The sequence below is a fragment of the Aquarana catesbeiana genome, linkage group LG09 (genome assembly GCF_042186555.1).
Source record: "Aquarana catesbeiana isolate 2022-GZ linkage group LG09, ASM4218655v1, whole genome shotgun sequence".
NCBI lineage: Eukaryota > Metazoa > Chordata > Amphibia > Anura > Ranidae > Aquarana > Aquarana catesbeiana.
In genome coordinates, this window is record NC_133332.1 from 167,196,059 (window position 1) to 167,208,316 (window position 12,258).

The 12,258-nt window shown below is 43.9% G+C and overlaps 1 long non-coding RNA gene across 1 annotated transcript; it reads left to right on the top strand.

Moving 5' to 3' along the window:
- The first annotated feature begins 776 nt into the window (after window positions 1–776).
- LOC141108116 (uncharacterized) lies at window positions 777–9,407 on the top strand. Its single transcript, XR_012236011.1, has 3 exons — window positions 777–837; window positions 3,025–3,176; window positions 9,270–9,407. It is a non-coding gene; the product is annotated as an uncharacterized lncRNA (long non-coding RNA).
- The last annotated feature ends 2,851 nt before the right edge of the window (window positions 9,408–12,258 follow it).

Consider the following 12,258-nt stretch of genomic DNA (forward strand, 5'->3'; position numbering starts at 1 on the left):
AGACGGCTCTCATAGGGAGCCATGCATTTTGACACGTCATGCAAATTGTGCTCTGGAAGTTGGAGCGCATGTCGGACCAGTGTAAAACGGCCCAAAGTCACACAATTTCAAAGCCGCAGGTCAGTAGGACTTCAGGTGTGACTTGGCTGACATCTGTGCAACTTCATGCACAAATGTCTATGCAAGATGCACCTGAAATTGGAAACAATAGTACAGAAACCTTTTTTTCAGATCAGCGCGGCACCGCAAAGTCGTTTTCAACAGTTTCATTGCCAACAATAGGGTGCAACTTGTCATGCGATTTGGACCTGTACAAGTCACACCGGTGTGAACGGGGCTGGTGGCATTGCTGCAAGCAAGTTGCACTACATAGTAGCACTGGAAATGACATTACATTAGTAGTGTGAATGGAGCCTGGGGGGATTTGTAGTAGAAGCAGCCTCTGCAGGGAGTGGAGACGTGTGTTCCCTCATCCCAAAAATACAAATCTTCAGCTGGAAAGACACATCTGTCCCTCACATCACATCTGATCTGTACCTCATCACATCTGTCCCTCACATCACATCTGTCCCTCATCACTCATCCTCACTCCATAGCTCAGACCGGTGTAGAGAAGTTCACACTCCTCCCTCCCTCCCTTCTCCTCGCGTGCGATCCCACAGCTCAGACTCGTCCCAACAAGTCCTCCCCTCCCCGGAGAGCACGTGACCCAGCCAGACAGGACCCCATTGATCCGCCCCCTGTACAGGAGGTGTGGTCACCCCCTCCCCGCCCCGCCCCTCCTCACACTCCGGAGGCAGTGTGAATGCTGCGCTTGTTGGGATCGGATGGACACATGTGAGTGCAGAGCGGTGAGAGGAACAGTGATAGGATTATATGAAGGAGGATGGCATGGTGATGTATGGATCCTGGGGGTCAGGGGCGCAGAGTATAGGGGGCGATGGGTGCAGAGTATACGGGGAAGATGGGCGCAGAGTATAGGGGGCGATGGGCGCAGAGTATACGGGGAAGATGGGCGCAGAGTATACGGGGAAGATGGGCGCAGAGTATAGGGGGCGATGGGCGCAGAGTATACGAGGAAGATGGGCGCAGAGTATACGGGGAAGATGGGCGCAGAGTATGCGGGGAAGATGGGCGCAGAGTATAGGGGGCGATGGGCGCAGAGTATACGAGGAAGATGGGTGCAGAGTATAGGGGGCGATGGGCACAGAGTATACGAGGAAGATGGGCGCAGAGTATAGGGGGCGATGGGCACAGAGTATGCGGGGAAGATGGGCGCAGAGTATAGGGGGCGATGGGCACAGAGTATGCGGGGAAGATGGGCGCAGAGTATACAGGGGCGATGGGCGCAGAGTATGCGGGGAAGATGGGCGCAGAGTATACGGGCGCAGAATATACAGGGGCGATGAGCGCAGAGTTTACGGGAAGATGGGCGCAGAGTATACAGGGGTGATGGGCGCAGAGTATAGGGGGCGATGGGCGCAGAGTATACGGGGGCGATGGGCACAGAGTATACGGGGGCGATGGGCGCAGAGTATACGAGGAAGATGGGCGCAGAGTATATGAGGAAGATGGGCGCAGAGTATGCGGGGAAGGTGGGCGCAGAGTATACAGGGGTGATGGGCGCAGAGTATGCGGGGAAGATGGGCGCAGAGTATACGGGCGCAGAATATACAGGTGCGATGGGCGCAGAGTTTACGGGAAGATGGGCGCAGAGTTTACAGGAAGATGGGCGCAGAGTATACAGGGGCGATGGGCGCAGAGTATACGGGGGCGATGGGCGCAGAGTATACGGGGGCGATGGGCGCAGAGTATACGGGGGCGATGGGCGCAGAGTATACGAGGAAGATGGGCGCAGAGTATACGAGGAAGATGGGCGCAGAGTATACGAGGAAGATGGGCGCAGAGTATACGAGGAAGATGGGCGCAGAGTATAGGGGGCGATGGGCGCAGAGTATACGAGGAAGATGGGCGCAGAGTATACGAGGAAGATGGGCGCAGAGTATACGAGGAAGATGGGCGCAGAGTATACGAGGAAGATGGGCGCAGAGTATAGGGGGCGATGGGCGCAGAGTTTACGGGAAGATGGGCGCAGAGTTTACAGAAGGTGGGTGCAGAGTATACGAGGAAGATGGGCGCAGAGTATAGGGGGCTATGGGCGCAGAGTTTACGGGAAGATGGGCGCAGAGTTTACAGAAGGTGGTCGCAGAGTATACAAGGAAGATGGGCGCAGAGTATAGGGGGCTATGGGCGCAGAGTATGCGGGGAAGGTGGGCGCAGAGTATGCGGGGAAGGTGGGCGCAGAGTATGCGGGGAAGGTGGGCGCAGAGTATGCGAGGAAGGTGGGCGCAGAGTATGCGGGGAAGATGGGCGCAGAGTATAGGGGGCGATGGGCGCAGAGTTTACGGGAAGATGGGCGCAGAGTTTACAGAAGGTGGGCGCAGAGTATACGAGGAAGATGGGCGCAGAGTATAGGGGGCTATGGGTGCAGAGTTTACGGGAAGATGGGCGCAGAGTTTACAGAAGGTGGGCGCAGAGTATACGAGGAAGATGGGCGCAGAGTATAGGGGGCTATGGGTGCAGAGTTTACGGGAAGATGGGCGCAGAGTTTACAGAAGGTGGGTGCAGAGTTTACGGGAAGATGGGCGCAGAGTTTACAGAAGGTGGGTGCAGAGTATGCGGGGAAGGTGGGTGCAGAGTATGCGGGGAAGGTGGGCGCAGAGTATGCGGGGAAGGTGGGCGCAGAGTATGCGAGGAAGGTGGGCGCAGAGTATGCGGGGAAGGTGGGCGCAGAGTATGCGGGGAAGGTGGGCGCAGAGTATGCGGGGAAGGTGGGCGCAGAGTATGCGGGGAAGGTGGGCGCAGAGTATGCGAGGAAGGTGGGCGCAGAGTATGCGAGGAAGGTGGGCGCAGAGTATGCGAGGAAGGTGGGCGCAGAGTATGCGAGGAAGGTGGGCGCAGAGTATGCGGGGCGTTGGGCATGTTGTCCCGCAGTCTATGATCTGAGTATTTTATCCCTGTAAGGCTCCTCTGGTGGCTGGTTGTCGGGAAGCTGATGGGAATACATGTTGTCTGGACTCCAGTTGGTATGTCAGATAGTTGTACTCAGCGGATGGAGTTTTATTGCATCCTGGAGCTCCGGATTGAGCTGGTTCCCATCATAGTATTATATAGAGGTATGTGTGGGGGGGGGGAGTTGAGTGGGTATTCAGTAGCTGCCTCCTCACATACGATTGGTGGGATGGAGTCCTGTACAATGATGTGACAATGAGAAGAAAGGCTGACATGGTGAAAAGTCCGTCTTCAGTATAAAGCCTTCCCTGAGTCAGGGATGACTGGGGCGATCTGAACTCCCTTTGACACAGATCGGGGACATTAAAGTCCATGTCTGGTGTAGTAATAAAGGATCAGAACAGATTTCTGTTTTTTATTGCTATCCGGTGTTCTTTTGGACTTGCATGGAAGGAGATTATATAATTAATTGTGGGTGGATTTTCTGTCCAATCGCCAAGATCATTCATTGACACACTTATGCCCTGTACACATGGTCGGACATTGTTCGGACATTCCGACAACAAAATCCTAGGATTTTTTCCGACAGATGTTGGCTCAAACTTGTCTTGCATACACACGGTCACACAAAGTTGTCGGAAAATCCGATCGTTCTGAACACGGTGACGTAAAACACGTACGTCGGGATTATAAACGGGGCAGTAGCCAATAGCTTTCGTCTCTTAATTTATTCTGAGCATGCGTGGCACTTTGTGCGTCGGATTTGTGTACACACGATCGGAATTTCCGACAACGGATTTTGTTTTCCGAAAAATTTTATAGCAAGCTCTCAAACTTTGTGTGTCGGTAATTCCGATGGAAAATGTGTGATGGAGCCTACACACGGTCGGAATTCCCGACAACAAGGTCCTATCACACATTTTCCGTCGGAAAATCCGACCATGTGTACGGGGTATAAGTGTTCATATCCAATTATCTACTTTCATGTCATCAAATTTTTCTTCCATACCGCTCAGATAAATTTCAATGAATGTGATTGGTTTTGCTCAGAATCGAACAATGACATCTTTTCAGTGATTCATAGATTTAAAGGATGAGTTCACCTTTGCAAATAAAAAAATAAATGCACATCTTTTTGTAGTTAAAAAAAATGTGCTTTTTTTTTTTTACTAGGAGCCTGCAAAAGCATTGCACCAGTGATCAGCAGATTGTGAGTGGCATGCAGGACTTCCTGTGGGCTGTCAGTGTAAGCTGTTTGTGCGTACCTTGTATAGTCAGGTAGTTACACACTACCAGGATGAAACAATGAACTACCTAGATCAGGGATATGCAATTAGCGGCCCTCCAGCTGTTGCAGAACTACAAGTCCCATGAGTCATAGCAAGATTCTGACAGCCACAACCATGAGACCCAAAGGTAGAGTCATGATGGGACTTGTAGGTTTGCTACAGCTGGAGGTCCGCTAATTGCATGTCCTTGACCTAGATACTAGAAATGCACCAAAATTTTGGCGGTGTTGGCATTTTGGCGATAAGAGAAAAAAGTGCCGCTAGTGTCCTGGTGTGTGGTGGTGTGTGCTGCGTAACAATGCATGCAGCAAGACTGACTGTAAGTACATCCGGATTTTTTACATTCCAGCCCTTCAGAGTGGTTTGGAGTTTATACAGGAAGACTTGCTGGGTATTACAGTTCTCCTATCTTGAGACTCCAGGCACATCAAATGAATTGAAAATGTTTAGTGCGGTGGAAGACAGACTTGGGGCTGGTTTACAGCAGCAGCTGCATTAGAATGCAGCCACTAATGCGCGGTAGGATGACAGCAGTGGCGGTGTGCTGACCGCGATGCATCAAACTATATACTTTATTAAACAAACTTTATTGAAATGCCACACAGTGACATTTCATTAACTTCTATTGGCTTCAGCACAGTGCAGGGAGCTGGATTGCATCACGCTGCACTGAAATAAAAAGATTAGTTAGGTTGTGTATATATATATATATATATATATATATATATAATTATATAATTTTATTATGAATATAACATCCTGGTTGCTGTGAAATATTTGTGTTGGATATTTCCGAATATCTTTGTATATTCTGGAAGAATGACGGTACAGAACTATCTGTATTGATGCTGCTGCTGTTATTTGAATCTTCTTTGTATATATTTTTTGTATTTTGTTTATTGTTATGAAAATCTTCAAACCTAAAATCAGAATTAAAAAGAAAAAAGCACTGCATGCTGTATTTTTTTCCAGGGCACAGCAGCGAAATGCAGTGATATGAAATGGCCAGGTAGGAGACCAAGCACTTTGGGACCGCGCACCTGGCCCAGGTCTAGTAGAAGTGATGAGAGTAAGGATTTGTGCTGATCTTATTAGAGGAAGTAAACTTGCATGGATTGTTTGGATTGGATTGCTTTTACCTATAGGTAAACCTATAATAAGGCTTACCTATAGGTACTGTAGATATCTCCTAAACATGCGCCATTTAGGAGATAATTACTGTATATGCAGCCAATTACGTCATCAGCGCATGCTCCCTGAAGGAACAGCCGCCCGTGCCGTTTCTTCAGAGCACTGTGCCATGACTGGCAGGTTCCTTGCGCATGCACGGGAGTGACGGTACACGGCTCCCGCCAGTCACACAGCTGGAGTCTGTGGACCCGAAAGGAAGACAGGCGAAGATGGATGCGGCCTCCAGTGGTGACAACAAGGGCTTTCGTCCAGTGTCACATAATGTGCTAGTATGCGATGCATACTAGCACATTTTGCCTTTTAACTTTCAGGTCAGGAAAAAGAAAACAAATAGAGGCAGTGGTTTACTTCCTCTTTAAACATTATTATACACTATTGCAAAAGTGTTACCAAGTGTGAAACAGTTGTATAAAAGAACATGTGTTGTATTTGGCCCCTTTCACATGGGGTGGACTCTACCAACTCAGCAGGGAATCTGCCCGCTGATCTCCGCTGAGCAGGCGGATGGCTGGTCCTTGTCTGCTATGCTTATGCAGAGCGGAAACAAACACAGCCCATTGTCCTCTATGGGCAGTCGGATGGAGACAGACCGCCGGTCTGTTTACATCTGACTGCCACCCAATCCAATCCGCCATCCGTCTGTTTTTAGCTGATTGGAACAGATTGGATGTAAGCGGACACAAGTACGTTTATACCTGCTGCTCCATAGAGGAGACTGAGGGTCTGCCTGGAAAACCCGATCAAACTAATCATGTGAAAGGGACCTCTTCTTTGAGCAATCGAAAAAGAGGAGCTTTTTATCTGCTTGGTTGTCAAATTTGGGATTTAGTAGCGCTGTGTACACCAAAACTTAAGAATTTTTTAAACCTGTAAGGTTTGCTTTTTGCGCAGACATTTTTCTCAATATATGTAGTGAGTCTCATTCAAAAGGACCTGTCCTGTAATGTTGTTTCATAGATTCTCCATGCCACTTCTTCCGTTCCTGTATGCAGCACTAGTGTATAGGCTGCTTTCACACTGATGCGTTTTTACTGTGCTAAAATCGCAATCTCTTTAAATCCTGTGGGACCCTGCACACCAGTGCAGTGCATTTTGAAAAGTCCTGCGTGCTGCATCTTTGGTGTGGTTTTCAAAACTGCAGTAAAAATGCAGGCCGCCATTGCAATGAATAGAAAATGCAGTAAAAATGCATGAAAAAATGCACCTGTGTTGCATTTTTGATGCCTTTTTTGAGTTGCATGCCCACGTTTCACAGGTGCATGCTTGGTAAAAGATACTGGAAACGCATAAAAAGGCATTGTGAAAGCAGCCTTTGGTATAGAGCCACCGAACAGACTGTGAAAGTTTTGTTGGTTTGGAAGTTATACACTTAGGGGTCTATGTATAGAAAAAAATTAGAAATCACCATGTGGATGTCTTAAAGGGGTTGTAAAGGCTCGTGTTTTTTCACCTTAATGCATACTAGCTCATTATGCCTTTTGTCCTGCAGGTTTTAGTTTTTTTGGGGGGGTGGCTTTCACATTGGGTTTACAACCACTTTTTAATGTTTTTTTTCTTTTAAATAAAAAAAAATGTGATGTCTGATGATACAGTCAGGTCCATAAATATTGGGACACAATTCTAATCTTTTTGGCTCTATACACCACCACAATGGATTTGAAATGAAATGAACAAGATGTGCTTTAACTGCAGACTTTCAGCTTTAATTTGAGGGTATTTACATCCAAATCAGGTGAACGGTGTAGGAATTACAACAGTTTGTATATGTGCCTCCCACTTTTTAAGGGACCAAAAGTAATAGAACAGATTAACGATCATCCATCAAACTTTCACTTTTTAATACTTGGTTGGAAATCCTTTGCAGTCAATTACAGCCTGAAGTCTGGAACGCATAGACATCATCAGACGCTGGGTTTCATCCCTGGTGATGCTCTGCCAGGACTCTACTGCAACTGTCTTCAGTTCCTGCTTGTTCTTGGGGTATTTTCCCTTTAGTTTTGTCTTCAGCAAGTGAAATGCATGCTCAATCGGATTCAGGTCAGGTGATTGACTTGGCAATTGCATAACATTCCACTTCTTTCCCGTAAAAACCTCTTTCGTTGCTTTCGCAGTATGCTTCGGGTCATTGTCCATCTGCACTGTGAAGTGCCGTCCAATGAGTTCTGAAGCATTTTGCTGAATACGAGCAGATAATATTGCCCGAAACACTTCAGAATTCATCCTGCTGCTTTTGTCAGCAGTCACATCATCAATAAATACAAGAGAACCAGTTCCATTGGCAGCCATACATGCCCACGTCATGACACTACCACCACCATGCTTCACTGATGAGGTGGTATGCTTTGGATCATGAGCAGTTCTTTTCCTTCTCTATACTCTTCTCTTCCCGTCACTCTGGTACAAGTTGATCTTGGTCTCATCTGTCCATAGGATGTTGTTCCAGAACTGTGAAGGCTTTTTAAGATGTTGTTTGGCAAACTCTAATCCGGCCTTCCTGTTTTTGAGGCTTACCAATGGTTTACATCTTGTGGTGAACCCTCTGTATTCACTCTGGTGAAGTCTTCTATTGATTGTTGACTTTGACACACATACACCTACCTCCTGGAGAGTGTTCTTGATCTGGCCAACTGTTGTGAAGGGTGTTTTCTTCACCAGGGAAAGAATTCTTCGGTCATCCACCACAGTTGTTTTCTGTGGTCTTCCAGGTCTTTTGGTGTTGCTGAGCTCACCGGTGCGTTATTTCTTTTTAGGGATGTTCCAAACAGTTGATTTGGCCACACCTAATGTTTTTGCTATCTCTCTGATTGGCTTGTTTTGTTTTTCAGCCTAATGATGGCTTGCTTCACTGATAGTGACAGCTCTTTGGATCTCCTATTGAGAGTTGACAGCAACAAATTCCAAATGCAAATAGCACACTTGAACTCTGGACCTTTTATCTGCTCCTTGTAAATGGGATAATGAGGGAATAACACACACCTGGCCATGGAACAGCTGAGCAGCCAATTGTCCCATTACTTTTGGTCCCTTAAAAAGTGGGAGGCACATATACAAACTGTTGTAATTCCTACACTGTTCACCCGATTTGGATGTAAATGCCCTCAAATTAAAGCTGAAAGTCTGCAGTTAAAGCACATCTTGTTTGTTTAATTTCAAATCCATTGTGGTGGTGTATAGATCCAAAAAGATTGGAATTGTGTCGATGTCCCAATATTTATGGACCGTACTGTATTTACCAGATTCAACCTCTAATATACAGTATATCTCCTCTAATAGTATATACAGTATATCTCCTGTCTGTTATTCTCAGAGTAGATTTTACTCCCTAACCATATAGTTGGTTATTTATATTTACCACTGCGTATAGAGATATTTAAGAATAAATTGCCTTTTTTTTTTAAACTTTACATATTAACTAAATTATACACCACACTTTTTTTAAAGGTTATTAACCGATTAATCGAAACAATAATCGGCCAACTAAAAGATTATGAAAATAATCGTTAGTTGCAGCCCTACTTGAAATACTGTGTTTTATGAAGTGCTGTGACAGATGAAAGTAGAGAAGCAAGGCAACGGCGGATACAAGGGTGACATTATCACTTCTGTACTTCACCCAAAACCGGAAATGCTTTGGTTGGAGCTCCACTTTAATCTTCATGTTATTAGTATGCATGTTGCAGTATTATCCATTTATATACTGATGATGTTGTAGTGGATTGCATATTATAGTAGGAGACACGTTGAACTGACACTGATTTTCTCCTTCGTATTTTACAGGGGCTTTGTGGTGAGGAGAGGAAAAATCTAGATGTGGATGTGCCTCTGGTAATGTGACTTTCTACATCTCTGGGGACGTGGTTTTGAAGGGTCTTCCCACAATTGTCTTTTTATTGGACAAGGAGAAGTTTCGTTATGGATCTTAACTGCAGTGATACATCAACTCTGAAGAAGCTCCTGACAAAAATCCTCCAGCAGCTGGAGCGGGCCAATAACACAAGTCCATCCTCAAGTGAAGATCATGAAAATGATGACGCATACTTGTATATCCTGCTAATAATGATCTTCTATGCCTGCCTGGCAGGAGGGCTTATACTGGCGTATACCAGATCCAGAAAGCAGGAGTCCAAAAATGACCCCTACCACCTGTACATAGAGAGAGAATGGGGAAAACATGGAAAAAATGTTCTTTCTACAGAAGAGAGCCAACACAGGGGGAGTATCGAAAGTGAACAATTACTTTGAGAATGGACCAGACACAGTTTTTTAGATTTCTGATACAGGAACTGAAGGGCGTACATCAGCGATTGGAGGGAAAAAAAGATCCGGACGGCCGCACTCCAATGAAATATATTTATTAGTGTCAGTCCATACAGCAAAGAATAAAAAACCTCTGACGTGTTTCACATCGTGGTTACAGGTGCTTTATAGTTTGATCTTAAAACAGATAATAATGACATATATGTACATACAGAAATGGAAAACGGGCTTAATTGAAAAAACTGTGCACACCCACTATAAGTGATAGACTCGCTCTAATTGATACTGAGATGAAACAGCTGAAGTCTTCCACTTCACAGATATCATAATAACCCCTTGTGGGTACAGCAGTCAGACATCATTGAAATCCAAATCCTTACCATAGTTTATACATTTCATGATGCAAGAATTGCCTAGTGAAAAACCTTCCACCTAAAAGAATTACATAAAAACAAAATTTGAAAAGTAAAAACTTCAATAAATAAAACACATACAAACTAGAACTGCACGATTAATCGTTAAGAATCGAAATTGCGATTCTTTTCCCTTCCCGTTCTTTCCGCTCCGACATTGGGAGCTCATGTTGCATGACGTGTGAATTCAATGATTCCCTATGAGAACCGTCTTAACTAGTCCGTCTTTGAAAATGCTCCCTGCACTACTTCGGTCCGACTTTGGTCCTACTTAAGCCCATTGAATATCATTAAAGTCGGATCAAAGTCGGATCCTTGTCTTAACCATCTGACTTGTGACATTTGACATGCTGATTACAGGAGCAGTAAAAGGAATTTATTTTTGTCACTCTGGGATTGTTGTGATTGGTCAAAGGACAAGTTGTACTATCTCAAAGTCTGGGCAATATCTTATCTTGTTCATTCAAGTTGAATGGACAGGACCCATGTAGGGAAAAGTAGGATGACAGTAGTAAAACAGTCTTGTCATACCAGTGTGAACCCACCCCAAACCTTTTTTCTGGCACTTGCTGCTTACAAGGTAAAATCCATATTTATCGGTAGAAAATTACTCGTAACCCCCAAACATTATTATATATATATATATATATATATATATATATATATATATATATATATATATATATTTTTTTTTTTAGCAGAGACCCTAGAGAATAAAATGCTGGTTGTTGCAATATTTTATGTCACACTGTATTTGCGCAGTGGTCTTTCAAACGCATTTTTTTTTTAAATACACTTTAATGAATTAAAAAAAAAAAACTAAACACTAACATTAGTCCAATTGATTTGTATAATGTGAAAGATGTTACGCTGCGAGAATCATGATCTTTACTCTGAGCAAAAAAAATCATGATTCTCATTTTAGCCAGAATCGTGCAGCTCTAATACAAACCTATGTGTACATATATTCATTGACGCCAGGAGGATAGCTGAAGAACTTCACCTAGAAACTGTATGTTGACACATTCTGTACAGTGAATTTATCTATCCATCTACTATACCCTATATATATATGGAAAATAAAATCATAATATTTCTTCTATATCAGTGTTCTCCAGCAAAACAGCTAAACGAATGGATTGTGGACTACTTCTGAGAATACCTCTTTCCTGGCTGTCGCAATGATTAGATGACTTTGTTACGTCACTGCCTTGGAACAAGTGTGCAGATTGGAGGTTCTAACCTCACTCTGGATTTACTTGCTACATACTTGTTCAGTGCCTTCCAGAGACAGACAGGCAACTAACAATTTTTAAAGGAGATTAGCATTGGTTTCCCTTCATGTATTTTGCATGCCATTCTTTATGTCCAGTTAAGATGGAATTTGAGAAAAATATGCTATTTTCATTTTAAATAAGTTAAAAAATATAATTTATTTTATCATGTTTAACCCTTTCATGACAGAGGGTGAACAAATCTTAACACCTGAACAGTTTTGAAACTTTGACATGTGTTTAGTAAAACTCTACATATCACACCAACTTAGTGTAATATAAATTGTACATACAAATGTACAAATTGGACTTTTATTTGAAACGAAAGTATAATGAATATCTCCTGATTTTTTTTTATTTGTATTTTTTTTATTATCAAAGGAAAACTTGCACAAAATAGTAAATATGTTTTACAATTTAGTTGTGTATTTCTTGCTGTGGCCATGATCTACCACCAGAAAACAACCCAAAACAAATTCCCCTGCTCCAAATGATCGCAACAATACCAGATATGTGTTTCTTTGTGGTGTTGTACCAATAGTAGGGTCAAGAAACAATGGTGCACATTTTGCTTTGTTTTTATCTTCCCTAAAACACACTGATACTAAATTGCTTTTATTTTTTCTTTAATTCTACCTAAAATACACTGACTCTCGACCTTTGACCCTGACTTAGACTGAACATGACCTTTGACTCTAACCCTCACAATGACCTAAACCTTGATCTAGCTATTTTTTATCTCTTTATTTTGTTTTTTTTTAACTACCTCCCGCCAGGCATATAGTAAAATGATGGTGGGTGGGATCCCCTCTGGTTCTGGTG